This window comes from Hibiscus syriacus, unplaced genomic scaffold, assembly GCF_006381635.1.
Source record: "Hibiscus syriacus cultivar Baekdansim isolate YM2019G1 unplaced genomic scaffold, ASM638163v2 tig00110418_pilon, whole genome shotgun sequence".
Lineage (NCBI taxonomy): Eukaryota > Viridiplantae > Streptophyta > Magnoliopsida > Malvales > Malvaceae > Hibiscus > Hibiscus syriacus.
The window spans coordinates 42,961-58,986 of NW_024062730.1; the positions used below are offsets into that span (position 1 = coordinate 42,961).

Below are 16,026 nucleotides of genomic sequence, written 5' to 3' on the forward strand. Positions count from 1 at the left end.
TAAGTGGTTTCTAGTCACCTGTTATTATAAAACAAGCGTGTAACTGAGAAGTCGGGCATTTTTGCAATCCATTTCTACTATAGCTTGAGCTGCATTCGAATTATCGTAGACGAACCTTTATATATATCACATAATCCAGATTCCGACACAGAGCATACTCGAATAGCTTTCGAATATTCGAACCATCATTTAGCATTAGCATCCCGCAAATAGCCATACTCGTCTCGTACTATGATTCTGAGCTCCATAAATGCCACAGCTTGCATCATCCGACGAATGACGACGAACTCTCTTGCATCGTAATCTTTATGCATCAGTTGAATATGTATGTATATATATAATTCATTTGAAATATTTTCTTACCAAATTTAACTTTAATAATAGAAAAATAAAAGCAATTATTTGAAAGATTTAATATTAAGTTATTTACACTATTAAATAAATAAAGAAATAATAATTAAAGTAATACAAAAGGAAAGGGTGGAGTTATCATTAAAAAAAGGGGTTTTGCAAGGTAAGAGTGCAAAAGTAGCATGCATTGAAGAACATATGGCCGAAGGAAAGGAAGGGCGCCACATAAGGATGTAAGAAACGGAAGAGTAGAGAGTCATTTGCGGCAGTTCACAAATGAACTGATCCATAAACAAAGCAAAGCAAAGAGAAACAACGGGAGGAGTGATGTTGATGTTTTTGATATGTCTCTCAGCCGTATCGACGTCGGTTGGTCCACGGCGAAGATCCGTACCTGTTTTTCTCTTGGAATGTCTCCTACGGCACAATTTCTCCCCTCGGTATACCCCAACGAGGCATTCTTATCAACGGCGAATTTCCGGGACCGAATATCAACTTGACTACTAACAACAACGTCCTGATCAATGTCTTCAACAACCTCGACAAGCCGCTTCTTTTCACATGGTAAACTGTAGACACTGTGTTCGGATTCGATTACTTAATGAAGGACTTAAGTTCATTCTTGGAAGTGGGATTAATTTTATGGCAGGCATGGCATTCAACATGGGAAGAACTCATGGCAGGATGGTGTGATGGGAACAAATTGTCCTATCCTCCCTGGGACTAATTACACATATCGTTTCCAGGTCAAGGACCAAATTGGTTCCTACATGTATTTTCCGGTGACCGGTATGCATAAGGAGGCAGGGGTTTGGTGGCCTCCGTATCAACAGTCGTCGTCTTATTCCTGTTCCATATGATGATCCCACGGATGATTTCACTATCATAGACGGGGATTGGTTCGGAAAAGGACACAAGACCCTCAAGAAAATATTAGATAGCAGTCGCAATCTCGGAAGATGCGAAGGAGTCCACCTAAATGGGAATGGCGGAAAAGACGACGGCAAGGACACTCCTCTCTTCACCATGGAGGCTGGCAAGACTTACAAGTACAGGATTTGCAATGCAGGGCTTAAGACATCTCTTAATATTAGGTTCCAAGGACATAAAATGAAACTAGTTGAGATGGAAGGTGCTCACGCAATCCAAAATGAATATGAGTCCCTTGATGTGCATGTTGGGCAGTGCTTTGGTGTGCTTGTAACAGCGGACCAAGAACCGATGGATTATTATATCGTGGCGTCTACCCGATTCATGAAACGAGAGATTACGGTCACCTGCGTCATCCGCTACAAAAATGGCAAGGAAGTGGCCTCAGCTAAGGTACCTCCACCACCTCACGGGGGTTGGGCTTGGGCATTCAACCAATTTCGTACCTTCCGTTGGAACCTTACCGCTAGCGCTGCTAGGCCTAACCCTCAAGGATCGTACAAATATGGTGCCATTAACATCACCCGTACCATCAGGCTAGCTAACACTGCGAATAAAGTAGACGGCAAGCTTCGATATGCTATCAATGGGGCATCCTTTGTCGAACCAACCACTCAGCTGAAACTCGCGGAGTACTATAAGTTGCGGTCAATGTTTTCAAGTATGACACCATTAAGGACGATCCACGGGAAGAGATCACACAAGTCCGTAAGGAACCGATTGTTCTCAACATGAAGTTCAAAAACTTCATCGAGATCATCTTCGAGAACCGTGAAAAAACCATTCAGTCTTGGCATGTGTCCGGCTATTCATTTTTTGCTGTGGGTATGTGTAGTATCTACCTAAATATGTTCATATTGATTTATTCAGACTTTAATACTATGTTTTAGGCACTCCATTACTCGCAGCGTTGAGACCGGAACATGGAGTCCGGAGAAGAGGATGAATTACAACCTTCTCAACGCGGTGAGCCGACACACGATCCAAATATTCCCCCGTTCTTGGGCTGCTGTCCTTATGACGACCGACAACTGTGGAATGTGGAACATTGGGTCCGAGATATGGGTATTCTTTCCCCTGAAAAAATCCATCAGAGACGAGTACAACATGCCGTATTCTGTGATGGTTTGTGGCGTCGTGGCAAACTTGCCAAGGCCGGAGAAACAGTACAGTTGATAAGGTTGCAACTAATGACATTTCATTCCGAAGTTCAATTATAGTTGTGATTCGGCTTCGTAAACAAATACAGGAATCACAAACAAAAATGAACAAAAAGAAAACTACAATGCAACAGTTTCAAGAATCCTTTTTTTTACCTTCAAAAAGAAATTAAGTAATTAATTAATATTAATACATTCAAGCAGTGTTTGATTCTAAAACTCAAAAAAAAAACATGAAACAAGTTAAACATTATTGAGAGGGTCAATTTACAATTTATCCAAAAGCTTTATATCCATTATTTCCTATGAAACTAAACTTCACAACTTATATCTCCAATATTTCTCTGTTAATCAAACAGATAAAAATGGGATTATTTCCAAGCCTTGAATGAGAGCAGGTGGGATGAAAATAACAGAGCAGAGCACAAGCAACAACAGCACAATTGCATCTCTTATCAAACAACTAACAGAAGGCTTTAAACCAAACTCGACAGAATCACGATTATTTATTTTACCAATTTCCCCGTGTTAAACCGGCAGGCATTCACCTTTGAGGTGGATCCACCGTTCGAACATTTGCACCGATCATTCCTTCGATGCAATCCTTTGTTATCTCCACGAACCACTATTTCGTGGAATTGCTTTAATCCCGACAGTGGGAGAATGATGGAAGACCGGTCAGAACCTGCAACCTGCAATGTTGAACCATCCTATTATCAACCAATATACTCCATACCTGCACTTTCATCTCATTTCTCATATGTGTATACACAGACACCCGCACACATTATTTTAAAATGGAAGGAAAAGAAAGAACGTTGAATGGAGAGACTACTTCAGATATCCTCAAAAATGTCCTCTGTTGTTGCTCCCCAGATCAAAGAAAAACCTCTTCTGATCAACTCTGATAACCTTTGAAACCGCCATGTTACCGATTTCGTCCTGTGTAGGCAATTCAACTGATCTATCTACATTCAAATCAGAATTTGAGGTAGGCTGGTTGTGTCCAGATATGAAGCCAGCTCCAACATCATCTGAAAGCCCAACAAGGTGTTCTGAAGGTTCAGAACTTTGCTGCTTCATAAAATCCATATAAACACAAAAAACTATCAGATTGAAAGATTAAATGAAACTAAATATGCAATTCATGTATAACAGCAGAAAACTGGAAAGGGAGGAGCACAGGAATGTAACACGAAGAGACCTGATCTGGCAATGTGAAAAGCCTTGATGCCTCATTGATATCTGCCAATATGTTCCTGAAGGCTGCCCACCCTTCATCCCTGGTACTTCCTGCTGGCACAATAATGGTGCTGCGGTTTCTGCTGACAAATGCTTCAGACACCTTCAAAGATACTTTCTTTAGAGAAATAGTTCTTTTAAAAGAAGATGGCAAACGCAAAACTTTTACATTTTTCCATCTTTGAAAAACTCGAAAGTTAATGCAAAGAATCAAAAACAAGATACAGTTCTACTTGCAATAAAAGAAATCAAAGGCACTACGAGCTGTTGAGCTCACAAATAGAAATTATGCTTCCTTCTCATTTTTTTTTTGATAGGAATAGGATGCCTCGTTAAAAACCTCCCCCTTAGTATTTCACTGCCGTAAGGCATGAACCCACTAGCGGAAGGAGGAAAAGAGTGCATCAATTTATTATAGAAGAATCAGTTTACAAAAGACATAACCACACTATTACCGATACAAAGGACTAAAGACATAGCACTCCTACAGAAAACATAAGACTTAAAACACTCCTATGCTAGCTCCCCTCTAATACAAACGCACCAACCAAAACAACATCAACAATCACCCAATTCCCTCCTTAGCTAGCTTATCAGCCTCGTTATTACAACACCTAGGAATCCACCTAACAATAACCTGATTTACAAAAACAGTAGACACAATGTCCTTAACAAAATTATACATACAACCAGGAGCTGAAATATGATCTTTGATCCAATCCACTGCTGTCTTCGAATCACTTTCGATTATGAGCCTACCCTTCGAAGCACATTTTGAAGAAACAAAGATATCAATGCCTTTTTTAATAGCCATCAATTCTGCTAGAATGGGAGTTGCAGGACCGACATTCTCTGAAAAAGAAGTAAGGGTAACCCGATTTCAATCCCTGAGAATACCCCCTATACCCGTCAACCTCCCAACACTACTAACCGCCCCATCCACATTCATCTTAAAAAAGTCCACTGGAGGAGGATTCCAGTAATGCTGTTTGGATTCTTAGAAGTAGATAAAAAGTCAGCCAGGGAAGGATCTCCAATTAACGAATCAACCTGAATGGAAATAAGAGGATACTTAGCTAAAAACCATTTTGCTAATCTGAAACGAACAGTGAAAAACAAAGAAATTCTGTCCAACTTTCCTTATTCAAAGATAATCTCATTTCTTTTTTTCCAAATAGTCCAAAAGACTACCCCTGGAATAAACTGCCAAATCGCAGAATTAGGCCTCAAATCCACCCATGAACTGAGAAGATTATGAGGGTGAGCTGGAAGCACTAACCGAACACCCCAAAACCCTATAAGATTCGTCCATAAATCCCAAGAAACCTGACAAGAAATAAAAAGATGCTGAACAGATTCATCCTCTCTGTTACATAAAGGGCAGAGATAGTTGTCCCCTATATGGACCCCCTTTCTCAACAGTTCCACTCTCACAGCAACTTTTTGATGTGATAATTGCCACAGGAAAGTCTCCACTCTAGGAGGAACCAAACCCTGCCATACACATTTGTTCCACTGAAAAGTATCATCATGAGAAGGAGAAAGAGCTTTCCTACAAGCTTTCACCGAAAACAATCCGTTCTCTGAACCATCCTACAACAAACAATCATCCAATGGCTCGAGAAGCTTAATGAATTTCAGTCTATCAAGTAACTCTACCAACTGCTCCACCTCCCAATCACAAAGATTCCTCCTAGTCATAACATTTCATTCCCATCCAGTCGATTCAAAACTCCCAAAATCAGCTACGTGACCCATTTTATTAGTAGAAAGGGCAAAAATTCTCGGGTACAGCAGTTTCAAAGGGAACACCCCAAGCCAAGTATCACTCCAAAAAGAAATAGATTTACCATTACCTATTTGAAGTTTTGCATGAGACCTAAGACAACCTCCAATGGCATCATTCTTCGTATAATTGTTCACAATTCCCCTCCAAATCCATGAGTCTTTTGGGAGATAACCTTATTGATATCCATGGAATTGCAACTCACTTTGTGTTTGCTGCATAAGAACTTCTTCCACACCGAGTTTTATCATTAGCAAATTTCTAGATCCACTTACCCAGCAACGCTCGATTAGTGAGTCTCAAATCAGCAACTCTCAAGCCTCCACCATTCAACGGCCTAAATATTTCCCAACTCACCCAATGCATTCTCTTCTTGTCAACCCCTCTCCCCATAGGAAATCCGACAACAAGGAGTTTAATCTTTGACAAATAGAAGACAGCATCTTAAAAATAGAAAGGAAAAAGATTGGTAAAGAAGAGGCTTCCTTCTCATAAACCATAGCTCTAAATAGTCAAATTGTTTTCAATATGTTTGTGCTCACAAGGATGCATGTACGTCAGTGTTTGTGTGTATGTCTGGATATGTTTAAATACACCGCTATTTACGGCATTAATTGAAAGAAAAAAATATATAATCACCAGGTTAGTTTCAACAAGAAATTATCAGAATGATCTGATTACTCTTTCGTTCAGTTTCTTCTCTCTTTCAGGAGATTTGCTGGATATTTATTTATTTCTCCACTAATTATGAATGTTCAAATTCTGAAACGAGAAACCTCTGTTCTTCATTGCCCTCTAAGAATCTGTGTTTCATACATATCCAACATATATCAACGTGCAGATCAATCCTCTAAAAATAAGGCCTTCAGAACCCAGAAAGAATTGACTCAAAGGCAACAGCCAGAACTTTACCAACTTAAAACCTCAAAGAACAAGAATCGAAAAACCAAGCCAACTAAATGCAAACCTAACCCAACCCATCCAACTGTATCCTCTAATTAAGATAAGATTAGCAGAGTTTTGGAAGGAATAAAGCTTGGAAAATAAAAAACTCAAATTTGATAAAATATAATCAACAATCTACAAGTTGATTTGCAAAGTTCAAGCAAGTAAAGTTTGCTTTCCATTTCGCCCAATCAAGCAGCCAGAATACTGCAAAGGAACTAAAACCAAAGCTAGAGAGATAGATACAAGATATCTGAACTTTCATCACAGCATTGTGATGCTCTGAAATAAAGCTATATATGCTAGCAGAAAAGGGTGAGAGAACCAAGCACCAGAGATCAGGCTTTGGAGATGAGTGTTGAATTGGAGAAGCTAATACCGTTTCTAAGGAAGGAAAATTCTCAATTGAACATGCAATTTACTTGGAAGAACAGAAAAGAAGCTGATCCAAGGTTCAAACAGACGCATTTACAACGAAGTAAATATAGACCAAATTTCTGGTGATTGAAAATAGATTTTGGGAGTCTCAAGGAAGCATTATTGTTGCCAGGAAATAAAAGCATCAATTGATGCTAGATGACTGGCAGAATAAAACATGACATTTCAGACAAAGAATATTGAATTGGAGGAGCAGGTATCATTCTCATAAAGGAACCCTGGGAGCAGCAACACTCCATTAAACTGAAGGTATGAAAAAGAAGCTTCATTAGAAAGAAACAAGGTAGATCTCATGCAAAAAGCATTTAGAATATTCAATGTCTCAAGGAATATTAAAATTAATTCATCAAGGTAAAAGGTTTTCCACCATTGGACAATTAATGAATCCAATGCTATGGCTCCAGTTCAAACACGAAAAATGTTTAAAGAATCTGCTCTCAGAATATTATCGATGTGCATTTGAATGTTGGGTGCCGATATCCTATAAAAACCCGCTTTAAGCAAGTCACTCTAATCAAGTCAAACTTCCTAATTCATGGTCTTTTCATTCTCCTAGTCCAAGACCAGTTATTGTAAAGAGGTCTTGTTCATACACCACCTTTTTCGAGCTAATAAGAACAGGAAAATTGAATTTAAGGGAAGACAAAGTTGCTCTTCGTCAATTACTTCAGGAAGAAAAAAAAAATCAGCGGAAACCTCCGATGACAAAAGACAAGATATACTAGTCACCACTATAAATTACAAGATGGTTAGGGTTCTTGATAGCCGGAATGGTCAATGCTTACAATATCTGATTGAAGACCAATAAGAAAAAAAACCTAACATTCGAAGTGATGTACAGCGAAGACTTGGTTATTTACTGATATCATAATTCATAACCAAAAAAAAATGTCATTCTACAGCATCATCCAATTCACAAAGAGATCCGATCCCCTAAACCAATTCTTCTAAAGCTCGACATACAGGAAACAAAACTGCAAAAGGAAGAAGAGAAATGGAAGTGGTAGAGTGACGATAATACTAATAATAAGGATAGTACCTTCAAGAAACGACCCCTCCGGTTCTCGCCAATGTCGAAGTAAAAGACTTTGCTGTCGAGCTACAATTCCTTGCTGAAGAGGTCTTGCTCGTCGGAGTTGACGTAATAATTGAAGAGATCGAGGAACCAGGAGATGCCGGAGGAAGGTACGATGATGGTTGACCTGGTGGCCGATGTCTTTTCCGAGATTTTCAGATAACGTCCACGTGGGTTCTGCTTGAGATCGAAGTAGAACAGCTTGTGTTCTACCTGGAGTGTTTTGCAAAGCAGCTCCACATCGTTTCCTCCCCTTTCTCCTCCGCCTCCTCTGTCTGCTCCGCCACCGCCGCCTCCAGAGCTCCCTTCCATATCACTTTTTGTGACCGAAAATTTCTTATAATATACGATTTTGATCAATTTTTTTTTGATTTGTCAAAATGACCAATAAAATCGTAATATGATCTCTAAATCGCAACGCGATCTCTAATATCATAAATCAGTTTTCAGATTCGTAACTCGATTTTGACTATCACATTGCGATTTTCCAAATTCGCGTTACGATTTTGTAAAATCGCAATGCGAATATGTAAATCGTAACGCGATTCTGACTGTCGCAACACTGAATTTCAAATTCGCAACAGGTTTTAGTTTCGCAATACAAATGTTTTGGGTATATAACTACGCAGCATAAACAACTCATAACCTAAATCCTTAAATCGCAACTCATTACATCTCCATCTATCACTCTCTCCGGTGACATCCGTTCCTATATCCAACGACATACTTCCCTATCCGGCAACAGGTTTTAGTTTCGCACTCGTTTGTTTAGTAAATTAATTTACAATAATGAAATCATCTAATGTTGATCATGTTTGGATACATTTGTGTTTTGGAGGGTCATGGGAGAATGTTTATAGTGTTTTACAATATATGCCTTTACCCATGAATCTTCAACTAAAACTGTCATTAAAAAAGTTAACTTATGAAACTCTAATGTTACGTGTTGCCAATAAATTGAATTTAGAGCCCTTAAGTGGATTTAGGTTATCTTATCAAAAAAATGTAAAGTTTATTTGTTAACCGACAATGAAGATGTTGAACGATTCATTGCTTACATTAGTGTTTCGCAAGATGATGTTACATTGTATGTTGTTGAACCTAGAAGTAGTGAAGTTGGGTCAATAGCGGGTAGTAATCAACTAAGTTTTTCAACCCCAGTTTATGGTGCTCAAAATTTAATGGTTCCACCACAATTTCATCACCAAGCAAATTTTGTTTCACCACATTTCCAATACTAAACACAATCTCAAAACCCACAACCTTTCCCTTATCCAAATCTCAATCAACTTTCAGCACCAAATTCCGGTTTTCGTATTAATAGTTGGACGATGATGAGCCAACAGAAAAATTGTGAGTACTAGTCGGTATTCGAAATTTGATCTTAGTCAATACCCGGTCTTTGATCTTGGTTAATACTCGAATTTTGATGATGTTTCAGAAGAAGAAACAGACTCTGCGTGTAATGATTTTGATATTGGTCAATACCCAAATTTTGATGATGAAACAGCCGCTGTCGAGGAAGATGTTGTTGATGATAATGAGGAGGAAGTTACGACTGTGAATGAACATATTGAACATCCATTCTGTAATTCATATAACCCTGAAGAAGAAAAAGAATAAGAAGAAATCCCCGAAGAAAAGTCCCCGAAGAAAATGCCACGGGAGTATAACTGGAATATGCCAGAATTACTTCAGATACCGGAAGAAGAGTTGGTAAAAATAGCAGTTGATTGTTACACAAAATTATTTGTATCAAGAAAGATGATTATTTTGATACAAAGGAAGACTTGAAGATAGATTTGTATACGAAATGTGTGGAAGATGGCTGTCAACTAAAAGTTAACAAATCAAACAAAGATCGTTTCGAAACAAGGTGTGTGATTGACAAAAACTGTACGTGGCGTATGATTGCAAAGAGGATAAAAGATTGCGAAATGTTTCAAGTTAGGACTTTTATTGATAAACATACATGCTCAATAACCCAAGTTTTTCCTCACCATAGACAGGCAAACAAAAAGGTGTTGGGTGGTTTTCTGGCTGAGTTAATGTTTTTGAATGACAGGGTATATTGGGGACATGAAATTATGACTGAAATGAATGCTCGGTTCAAGATTAGTATCTCATATTCTCAAGCTTGTAGAGCCAAATGTTATGCCTTGAAATTGTTGAGGGGGTCGCCAGAAGCATCGTTTGCCCAACTGCCGGCTTATTGTCACAATTTAAAGCTGAAAAATCCTGGGTTGGTAACTCATATCAAAACAAATAGAGATGGACGCTTTGAGTTTCTGTTTATTGCCATTTGTGCTGCGGTTAGTAAATCAATATAATTTTGTTGACTCATTTTTGTTAGTTACATGCATTTCACATTTAAATGATTATATTTCTTGTGTATATGATTTTGTAGATTCGTTCGTTTATTACTTGTATGCGCCCATTTATTATAGTTGACGGAGCACATTTAAAAGGTCGATACCTTGGAGTAAACTATTAGCAGTAGCCATGGATGCTAACAATGGGATACTGCCAATAGCTTACGGGGTTGGCAAATTTGAAACCTCTGATTCATGAACATGGTTTATGGGGCATCTTAGGGATTGCATAGGTCCTATTAGCAATCTAGCAATCATATCTGATAGGGCAAACTCAATTGACAACGCTGTTAGAAGGTGTTTCCCAAATGCTTTTCATGGACTTTGTGGTGTTCATTTGTATAGAAATCTAAAATCAATGTCTGCTTGTATAAAAAATCACAAATAGACATACTGGAAGGCTGTAAAAGCTTATCGGGAAGTGGATTTTAATAAGCATATAAATTGTTTAAGACGTGTTTTGCCTCAGTGTGCTCAAACACTAGAAGATGTCGGGTTTGAAAGATGGTCAAAAGTACATCAACTTGGAGCAAGATATGGTTTCATGACGTCTAATAGTACAGAATCAATTAACGCTCTAAGTCGTCATTCCCGAAAATTACCCATTACTATGTTAATGGAGTTTTTTCGAGCCTCTATTCAACAGTGGTACTACAAGAAAAGAAACCATGTAGGTATTATTTTTAAATTCGTAACTTATATATATTTTACTAAGTATTATTTATTTAAATTTACAGGAACATTGGAACATCGTGTTACACCATGGACTGAAAAAAAGATAACGAAACGTGTTGTGAAGTCAACGTCATGGAGAGTTGAACCATGTTCAAACACTTTGTTTGAAGTACTGGATAATAACTTAAATGGGCTTGTTGATCTAAATGCAAAGACGTGTAGTTGTATGAAATGGAAAACATCTGGTTATCCATGTGGCCATGTTATAAAAGTTGCTCTTCATCTCTAAACCAAGATGATTCAAGCGCATACGCTATGGATTGCTACACTACAGAAGTATATCGACAGACTTATGCTGAGATTATTTACCCTATTCCACATCATTCTGAGTGAGACATACCAAATGACTTACAAACAGTTTTACCACCAGCCATGGACAGAAGGCTACCTGGCCGACCAAAAAGTTACGATCGTATACCGTCTAAGGGTGAAGAGAAGAAGAGATCAACATGTAGTCGGTGCAAGGAAAGTGGTCATACAAGGTTGACATATGGATCACCAGTGCCATCACAATCATCTTTTCCTCTACCAAAATATGGATCCTCTACCAAAATATGGACCCTCATCAAAATCCAAAGCCTCATATGGTGTCAAGAAAAAGGCAATCAAAATTGCAATCAAAATCAAAATCCCAATCACGACCGGCTTCGCCTTTTGGGACTATTAACTTAGGTGATTTTTAAATGCAAACTTTGTATTATGTGTATTTTATGTGTAAACTTTTAACATTTTCAGTTAGGCATATATTAGTAACTTGAGTTTGAACATTGCTATGATATGTTCATTTGTTATCACTTATTACACATTCATTTGAATATCGCAACACGAATTTGATTATCGCAACTCAAAAATCGCAACGCGAATTTGACTATCTCAACGCGAATTTGATTATCGCAACGGGTATTTGACTATCGCAACGAGAAAATCGCAAAGCGTATTAGACTATCGCAATGCAAATTGACTTTCGCGTTGCGATTTTGGCTTTCGTATTGCGATTTTGAGTTTAGCGTTGCGAAAGTGTACCTTCAATATGTCTTTTGCCTTCAATATGATACATATTGAAATCAACAAATCAACTTTTACATTTCAATCAATTAAATAAGCACAAATAAGAATTATTTACACATCAATTAAACAAATCAACTTTTACAAATCAATTAAACAAGCACAAATAAGAATTATTTACACATCAATATTAAACAAATCAACTTTTACAAATCAATTAAACAAGCAAAAAATGCTAATAATTCTTATTTTCCTCATCAATTAAACAAATCAGACTTTTAAGAATCAATTAAACAAATCAGACTTTTAAGAATCAATTAAACAATCAAAAAAAGTGTACCCCAGACAGTTGTTTATGCACTCATACATCAATTTCACGCAGCTCACTTCAGGATTAACCTGCAGAAACCAAACATTTGCTCAAACAACACTTTCTACACATCTAAAACCAACAAACAACAAATTATTATTGAATTCTATGTACTTAACAACACTTGCATTTGACTTACAAATTGTTTATGGACATTTTCATAACGCGGATGCAGGTAGGCAGCGTCTCGCATATATCGCTCTAGCCATAAAAACCAAAACCACAAGCCTACTGCACCTCTATCTCTATCGGTGGGAGGTAGAAACTGTGTACTTCCTGTCGTCAAACGCTCCAAGCACATGCATACGAGAGGACCACAATCCCCTCTGACTTCCTGCGTTTGTTGTGGCGATCTCGTCTCTGATAACTGTAACATTGAACTTATTTGACTTCTTGTTTCCAGAATAAGTCCAATAATTAATCGCATCCAAGAATTTAGCCAAATGAGAGCTCCATCCCTTAATAATATCTCTCAAATCAGACAATGATATGTAATTTATCATGTGTCATACTATTGTCTTCAGTGATGGGAGCTGAAGCTCGACGAGAAGCCAATGAGTATGTTCCAAAACAGGGATAAACACCTGCAATCATAAGTAATAATTCAAATTGTGCACTTATTTATGAACACCTTTAAAATATTTTAAAAAATAAATAACCTTATCGACCTCCCACCATGCAGGATAAAGTTTAGCTTGTCCGTTAGCCAACACATATGATTTCTGTCGTTGATTCTTCAAGTGAACTACGTGAAAAGACGTCAGCATAATTGTATATCGCGTATTTTTTTTCTTCAATTTCCTTACTATTAGAAGACGTGACACCCATGCATTAATATGTTGTTTTACAAAAAAGACATATATTAGTGAATTACATAAATTTTAAAAAATTAATCAAAATGAAATATAAGAAGAAATATAAGACTTATCCCCCCATCGAAATAGCCTTTGTCTTCAACCCCTAATAACACACCACACCAAGATCGATCAATCAACAATGCATATCATCGTTGAGTTTGTATATGTCAGCGTAACAAACTTGGCTCCGCTCATGTAGATAAAAATCAACTGCGGTTTTAGCCCAAAGGGTATTATCCAGAATTGTTTCTGGTAGTTGTTTCCTCTCCACTTCATTTACCGGAATGGTACTGGTCGGTAACTCATACGAAAGCCAACAATCATCCATCATGTCCGGCACGTGAGGGGGTTTCTCAATAATTCGACATATTACGCTGTATGAATCGGGCTCTTGAATGGTGGGAAGGGACTCTTGAGGGATGATAGGGGCCTTTTGAACGATAGGAGAGGCCTCTTGAACGATGACAGTGAGTCGGGCTTCTTCTTACGGAGTCTTCGCACTATTGGGGTGAACGAAGACATAATGGCACGTGCATGTCGTATGATGCGTGAACCCCGTCGTACAAGAAAAACCTGACGTAAAGCATCCACCTTATCGGGCCGCTAAAAATAATTATTAATACATAAATCAGTAAATAACAAATATGATATTAAACAGTGAAAACAAATACAAATATGTTTCAAACTTGCACGGTATTCACCCAAGTCATTATTCCATCATAGTTCACAAAATGCATCATTTAACATTCCGAAAGTAAGCACTTATAAACATTTAAAAGGACATCATATAGGTTTAGTGCTTGTTCAAGGACAACATAAAGAGTAGTAGTTTATTCTTGAAACTTAAATTTGCAACACTGTGAAGTTAGTATTTGTCTTTGTCTTTTGGTTGAAGTAATCTAATCCATTCAAGTTTCAATTTACAGAAGAATAATAGTTTCTGAAACTTAAAATCGCAACACGAAACTTAAATCGCAACGCGAAAATGACTATCGCAACGGGATAATCGCAATGCGAAATAAAAATTGCAACGAGAAAATCGCAACGTGAAACTAAATTCGCGTTGCGATAGTCATTTTCTCATTGCAATTTTTACGTTGCGATTTTTATTTTGCATTGCGATTATCCCGTTGCGATAGTCAAATTCGCGTTGTGATAGTCATTTCCGCGTTACGATAGTCATTTTCGCGTTGCGATTTAAGTTTCGTGTTGCGACTATTCTTCTTCTGCAAATTGAAACTTGAATGGATTGCATTACTTCAACCAAAAGACAAAACAAAGACAAATACTAACTTCACATGGTTATTTTAGAACTGTTTAGCAGTATTGACAGCAACCGAATGAATTTACTAAGCAATCTAAGTGAAATCGAGAGTAAATCAAGTTAAATATGAAAAATCTTAAACTTACCTCGTTGCGTAGAGTATGAACCTCATTCTGCAACGATACTACCATCTCACGTAGAGCCGCTACCTCACCACGTAAAGTAGATACCTCGTCACGCCATGCACCATTGTCATCGCGTAAAGTACCGACTTCCTCACGCAAGGCATTGACATCATCACGTAACTCCCCTAACTCATCCCTTGGAGGTGGAGGTGGAGAATAGGGAGATAAATGTCGTGGCATCTTTGTCGCTCACCTATCATGAGGTGATGGTGGAGAAGAGGCTCGATGATGTGACGGAATAGGTGATGGCTCTCGTTGTAGAGGTATATAGTGTGGTCGATCAGGTGATGGCTCTGGGTGAGGTGATGGCTCTCGAAGTGGAGGCTGCTCATCATCCGTGCCATCAAAAAAACGCTTACTAGCTTGCCACCAATCAGTGGCAAGCTCAGCCTCCGTGGGTGTCAGCCTCTGTAATGGAGTGTTGACCTCCTAACAATATAAAAGCTCAAACAAAGTTAAACGTGTACTAGTAATAACTTGTTTATATATATGGTAGTATTTGTGTTAACTTACATCATTTATTGTCGTATACCGTAGTAACTCTTCCCAAATCAACAGCCGTCGTTTCCTCTTCCAGGAAATAGCTTTAGGAATATCATTTGAAGTTTTTAATGCATATGTTTGCATGTCGGGAAAAGCCTCAAATATCCAAATCTACAAAAACAATATAATACACAAACATTAGTAATTGTTAAATAATTAATTATAATTTTGGAAACATTATATAGAAATTCTTACCTTAAAGGCCCAAATAAAGCCTGACAAAGTGTATTTTGAACCATCGCCACGCAAACTTTTGCGGTCATCAAAGGCAGACGACAACTTATTCTAGGTAGCTTTCCATAGATACGAACCCCACGAAACAGTTCCATGCATTTAGGTCCTCTACCAATAATATTAGGTCCTTAGGAATAGGTTGTTTGGCCTCTCTGTCTAAAAAGCCGGCATGCAAAAGTATTAAAAGGCATACTCGGACAACATCGACGTCATCCATCCTAGTAAAACCATATTTCTTATTCAATAATCTCGTCAAGTCGTCGACGTGTAAATTCGGCTTCTCCATTGACAGCTCAGGAAAAACCTGGGATAACCATGATGGGCGGGTAATATGACTAGTGTATCGTCCTACATCATCGTGTCCGAAGCGTAGACCAGTGATTAAGCAAAACTCCTCCAGCCTAAAACACGTATACGCCGGTGGAAAATGAAACCATATCTCTTCATTACCACATTTTATACTCTCGGGTAGATCGCTAGTCATGGTCTGAAGCCACAAATGGGTCAACATAACATCTCCACCCGGATGTTGTA

The 16,026-nt window shown here is 38.1% G+C and overlaps 2 pseudogenes; one reads left to right on the top strand and one right to left on the bottom strand.

Moving 5' to 3' along the window:
• The first annotated feature begins 549 nt into the window (after positions 1-549).
• Positions 550-2,457, top strand: LOC120124392 (annotated as a pseudogene).
• Positions 2,458-2,694: 237 nt separating this feature from the next.
• LOC120124459 lies at positions 2,695-8,243 on the bottom strand (annotated as a pseudogene).
• Between the last annotated feature and the right edge of the window lie 7,783 nt (positions 8,244-16,026).